The following is a 6,646-nucleotide window of genomic DNA, read 5'->3' as shown; positions in this document are numbered from 1 at the left end:
TATTTAAGGAGACATGTATAAATGGGGAGAGATCTGACATTATGTATGGGAGACTCCGAGTGTTTAAGAAACAAGTATCACTCACAGACATGGCTGTTTTGATCTAAAATTCACATGAAAATAGAAAGAATTAAACCACCTGAACCAGCTTCACTTTCAAGAGTGAGGATGAAAAGGTGAGCTTTCACTAACCCAACAAATACTCATCAAAACTGTATAACAATTAGAAAATTATTGTTTCCCATAGTGTTCACAGGTATCCAGTTATGTAATAGAAGTTTGTGTTCTGGGTCAGAAAATGGTTTAGCAGATAAAGCACATGCTGCGAAAGCCTGTTCACCTGCTTGCTCTCAACAGCTAAGTGATTAAGTTTGCTGCTCTTGCAAAAGACCCAAGTTTCACTAGCAGCACCGGTGTTGGTTGGCTCATAATTTCCTGTAACTCCACCTCCAGAGGATCTGAGGTTTTTACTCCTCAGATACTTAATTCAGGTGTAAAAACATTCACACACACACACACACACACACACACACACACACACACACACAGACACAGAGAGAGATGTATAATTTAAAATTTATGAAACTTTTTAAAAATGGACAATGATTTAAACAAATAATTCATCATAATATTGGGAGATAAGTAATGTTATCATTAGTCATTAATAAAATGAAAATTAAAACCATGACTCCACATCCATCAGCATGCCTAAAATTATAACCATTAACCATATTTATTTGTAGCAAAGATGTACATATGGTTTGAACATTTCTCTAGTGGAAAATCTTGTAATCATTTTGAAATATGGTTTGAAAATGTCTTAAAGCATCAGATATATATTTATCTTGTTATGTGTTCCATTTGAACCATAGTTTCTTCTGTTAGCCTGTTCATGAAAAATAAATATAAAAACACATTATAGATTATACATTTCTTATGTTAGTGAACTAGTGTTTCCTGAGTGATAAAAATAAGACACAGGAATAATGAAGAAAAGAAGCCAACAAAAAAAATATATTCACAGTTCCATGAGCAAAGAGTTCTAAAAGATAGCAATTTGTCATGATGTAAGAGTAGTTCCCCTGGGAAGCATGTACATGGTGCACAGGCTTTGGAGTATAAAGGGACACGAGAAGGACACGCTGTTCAGGAACAGGTGCAGTCATTTTCTTAGGTGTGGTGGTGGTATCATAAATGTAGACATAGGGGCAGGAAGGATTGCTCAGTGATTAAGAGCCTTTACTGCTCTTCCAAAGATCCTCAGTTCAGTTCCTAGCACTGTCATATAGCTCACAACTGCCTGTGACTGCAGATACAGGGGATCTGTTGCCCTCTTCTGGCATCTACAGGCAATTGACACATAGATAGTGTACACACATACACACACACACACACACACACATTCATAAATACTCCTAAATTAAAAACAAATAAATCTTTTTAAAACACAGCTGGCATGAATAGTGTCTTTATTTTTTCCTTTTTAAAAAGTTCTTCCATATATTACATCCTGACTCGTTTTCCTTTCTTTCCCTTTCCCAAGTATCTCCTCACCCTCTCTTGTACCACCCCTCCACCTCTCCTCAGAAAAGAGCAGGGCTCCCAGAGACATCAACCAAACATAGCATAGATAACTACAATAAAATGGTACAAATACCATCACATCAATGCTGGATAAGGCAACCTAGTAGGAGAAAAAGAGGCATATGAGTCAGAGCCCCTTTTTCCACTTCTAGGAATCCCACAAGAACACCAAACTTTCAGTCACAAATCATCCTGATGAGGATGTAGAGCAAGGAGAACACTGGCAGTGCTGGTGTAAGTGTAAACTTGTACAGTCATTTTGGAAATCAATATGCTGTGCTGCCCTGTCAGGAAATTTAGAATCAATCTATCACAAAACCCATTCATACCACTCTTGGGCATATACTCAAAGACACTTACTCATCTATGTTCATAGCAACTTTATTCATACTAGCCAGAAGCCAGAATGTCCCTAGATGTCCCTCAACCAATGAATGGATAAAGAAAATGTGGTACATTTACACAATGGAATGTTACTCGGCTGTTAACAACCATGACATTGTGAAATTTGTAGGCAAATGGGTAGATCTAGAAAAAAAAATCATCCTGAGTGTGGTAGCCCAGACCAGAAACATGATATATATATATATATATATACTCACTTAGTACCTGTAAAGTAAAAGATAATTATGCTACAATCCATAGACCAAGGGAGGCTTAGTAACAAGGAGGGCTTAAGAAGGGAGACAAAAATTACCCTGATAAGGGAAAATAGAATAGATTTCGCTGGTGGATTGTGGGTGAGTTGTGTAGGTATCTTAGTTGCAGTTTCCATTGCTGTGAAGAGACGTCGTGACCTAGGCATCTCTTATCAAGGACAACATTTAATTGAGGGTGGCTTACAGGTTCTCAGGTTCAGTACATTATCATCATGGTAGGAAATGTACCCAGGCAGGCATGTTGCTGGAGGAGCTGAGTTCTACATGTTTTTGTGAGAAGAACCAGAAGACTGCCTTCCAGGCAGCTAGGAGGTGCTCCTCAAAGCCCACCCTCACAGTGACACACTTCCTTGCACAAGGTCACACCTACTCCAGTAAGGACTCAACTTCAAATAGTGCCACCTACTGGGCCAAGCATATCTAAACCACCACAGTTAGGAACAAGAGGCATCTTGTTGGACAAGAGGAATGGAGAAAATGGTGGAAGAAATGACTGGAATTGGGGGTATTTTAGTGTAATGGAAAGTCCACGGAATCTATGAGAGTAAACTTAGCAGACTCTTAGTAATGGATAACAGGGAGCCTGAATAGGTCATCTTCTATAATTAGGCAAGGCCTCAAGAGGAGGGATTGGCACACCAACACAGCCACAAAATCTACAGTTTGTCCTGCTTGCAGAGTATTCTGGACTAAAATCTAGCATAGTCATCATCAGAGAGACTTCATCCAACTGCTCATGGTAGCAGATGTAGAGTTCCAGTGCCAAATATTAGGCAGAACTTGGGAGTCCTGTGGAGGAGGGAGAAGAAAGAGATCAGGAGAACAAGAGGGGTCCAGGACACCACAAGATCAAGGCCTACAGAAACAACTGATCAAGACTCATGGGAACTTGTAGTGATTAGGGACCCTGTAGGAGTCTGACCTAGCTCCTCTGCATATATGTTATAGCAAAAACAAAACAAAACAAAACAAAACAAAACTTAAAGATATAAATTATATAAGCATTAATGGTTGTAAATTACACAGTTTTGCGATGTTTCCTTGACATCAATTATAACTTAATAAAACTCTTTAATAAAGAGTAGACAGTATAGAGACATATGAATTTATCCAACCATGATGGATTTTAGTTTACTGCTTGCTCTACGGCTACTCATTAAATACAAAATTCCCCCTAAAATAGTCCTTGAAATAATAAAAAGTACAAAAAAACAATAAAATAAACAAAAGTTTAATTAAGAAATCAAACTAATTATAGTACAATAAGATTCTCAGAAGTATTATGAGACCTTGGAGGATGGCCTCATCCCAGCAATGATGGTGTTGAGAAACAGAACAGGAAATAAGCAAAGTGAGCTAGAGACCAACAAAGGCAAACATTTTCAAAGCAACTTGGAGCAGAAGAAGATGTAGATGAAGTTCCTGAGAAACCAGGAGTCAGCGTGTTGAATTAACTTATAAGACTAAATCTGTTGCCAACCAAAAATAGACAGTGGATAGCAAGAGTTATGCTGTGTTGATGAGCAGGTTAAAAACAAAACAACAACAACAACAACAACAACAACAACTCATTGGTGACAAGCAGTTCAGTAGCTGTTGCTTCAAATGAAACTACTCTGAAGTATAACTGATCTTATGCATGGTTCTGCAAGTTAAATGTTAGTGTGGGGCTCAGTGGGGCTCTTCTTCATGCTACAATATCTGCAAGCTCAGTTGGGAAGATTTGAACAGCTGCCACTCAGTGATCCCTGCAGACTTCCTCAAATCCACGTGAAGCACCAGCATAAGGATGAATCAAACGGTTTGCCTACTACATTACCCCAGAACCCATCTAGGAAACCTAACTAAGGCAGTGTCCCAATGTTGGATTTCTTATACCATAAGGTGGGTGTCCACATGGAGTCTCTCAACAAACTAACAAACAAAAAGAGTTTCATGACCTTTGTTACAGCATTAGTACACCTATGCCCTAAAGAGGTGTGAAGGGAGGAAATTTATATAGCACACAAGAGATTCCAAATATTGAAGGTATTCTAAAAGCCAGAGTAATGACTGTATTTTATAGAGCAGAAAAAGAAATATTGTGCACATGGATGGATGCATGCATGCATAAATGAATGGCTAAACTTCCCTGATTATTTTTCAAGACAATGAATGATATACCAATTGTGACATCTTTCTTGGGCAAGGATGTGAGCTAAAGATGAGAAGAACCTGTCATTTGATGAGGAATTAAAATGTCAGAGAGGCTATTTACTGTGGAGAATTAGAGCACAAAAAGCAGAGATTTGGAGATTCTGCTGAAATTTGGGAACAGTGAAATTAGTGAAAATTTAAAATACACTTTTTAATTCATTGATTTATTGTATGTGTTTGAGGGCTTTGCCTGCTTGTGTGTCTATGCACTTTGTCCATGCAGTGCCCTCAGAGGCCAGAAGAAGGTCCAGAAACCCTGGAGCTGGAGTTATAGATGGTTGTGGGCCATGTGGGTGCTAGGAATTAAACTGGGGTTCTCTGCAACAGCAGTATGCATATTTAAACACTGAACTATCTTTCCAGCCTCCTAGACTATATTTTCTTCACATAAAGCATGTCAACAAAGCAGGCAAAAAGACAAAGTATAAGTAAAGAGGGAAGTAAATAGGTGTAAGCTAGTATGGTTGATATTAAAATGTTCATAAATTTATAAGGTGAATGGCCATATGAAACATATTGTCCTAATCATGAGCTGGCATCAGATGAAAGCCTAGAACATAGGGGACTGTGAAAAAGCTTTTCTTGCTACAGTCTTGGGATAGATTTGAATAGGAAACTAAAGAGAAGTTTCATTTATTATATTTAAGGCTGTGGTTTTGTTACTTAAAATTGTCTAGTGACTCTTGTAAAACACAATTAGGCAAAATAGGCACATTTTCATATTGGTTAGAGTAAACTGCAGGGACATATTCAGTTTTTAATAGAAGCAGGATTTAGAATGTACATTTTCACAGGAGATTTTATGTAGAAATGCAGGAGTGTATATATTTAGAAGAAGAAAAACTCCCTAAATCTGTATACAATGTGTTTTGAATAATTGCAGTTTATTACATTTCTAATAACTTGAGTGCATAGACTGGTAATTGGTGCACTTAAAAACTCATAAACTCAGATTTCCCCTATGAATAGCAGAATACTAAGAAACCATCAGTGCCCAAATGCTGTTCTCTCTTTATCCCAACAGGTGGGCCCCAAGCTTTTCTATCCCCATAGTTATTGCTGGACCAGTCACCCCCCTCGCCTAAGCCATCGCCTCCCCTGAGCCACCATTCTTTATGAAGAGATGACTCATTAAGCTTTCTTCCCAGTAGGGAGCTGACACCTGATTAATGAGCTGACACTGCTCTGTGTCTCTCTCACTAGTGCAATAAAGCTGTGTTTACAAACACAGGCTGTTGTGCCTGTTAGGGAGGGCATGTTAAAATCTCCCTGCTGGGCCAGTTTGTTCAAAATCATAGGCTTTTTAAAACAACGTCTTTGTGCCTTACACACCAGATATAGTGATTTCAGCAGGAAGCAAGTCACCCTACTGACAACATCCTGTTTGTCAGGAGAGGGACCAATGTGTTCAGCTTTGGGATGATAAATAACAAGAATTGCAGTATGCTGTCATGGAGTTTATTGCTGTAGAATGCATGGCTGGTCATTGATTACCTCAGACAGAAAATTTTAGATGTGTAAGCCATTTTTCAGGTTTTTCAGTATGGTTAGATTTAGTATCTGTTTTCCTTTCTCCCTAAGGTTTCATTTGCCCTTCTCAACTTGTCTAACAGTTTCCTCAGTGGTGTCTTTTTCCAAGTGTTCAGTGAAAGACTGCAGTGTTCTATTTGGAGTTTTGCAATTGCCTCTATAGTAATATTTGTTACATTAGGCTCTGCTAATTCTTCTCCTACTCCAAAATATAGGTAAGCTCTGGCACACTTGATTGTGCTTCCATCTCTGTGAGCAGGGCTTCCTGGGTTTGTGCTTGCCTGGTGCATGGAGCTATCACATCTTACTTTTAAGAAAGCTGTTGTTTAATAGCACACACCTCTGTATATCATTTTGGTTTCCTGGGTTTCTTCTGGGCAATTTAGTTATCCAGATTAACTGTCAGAGTTCAAGAACCAATTGCTAGAAAATGGAGAAGCAACTTTCCAGTGAGGTTTAATAAGTAAAACAGTATACCTCACAGACTCTAGCCTGTGGAGCATAGCTGGTCAGGGTTGCCTGTGGGTTACTTTGTTGTCTTCATTGTGGATGAGGTTGGTGTGGCTGGACTGATTGATAAAAAAGCATAAGAGGGACTAAGAGCTAGAGAAATTGTCAGTCATGCTAAATATAAGTTTTCTTAAGTTGTTTGGTCCTCATTATGAGAAAAAAATTTA

Source organism: Mus caroli, unplaced genomic scaffold, assembly GCF_978045245.1.
Source record: "Mus caroli unplaced genomic scaffold, Mus_caroli_1 scaffold_17, whole genome shotgun sequence".
NCBI lineage: Eukaryota > Metazoa > Chordata > Mammalia > Rodentia > Muridae > Mus > Mus caroli.
Note: the sequence above shows the minus strand (reverse complement) of the source record.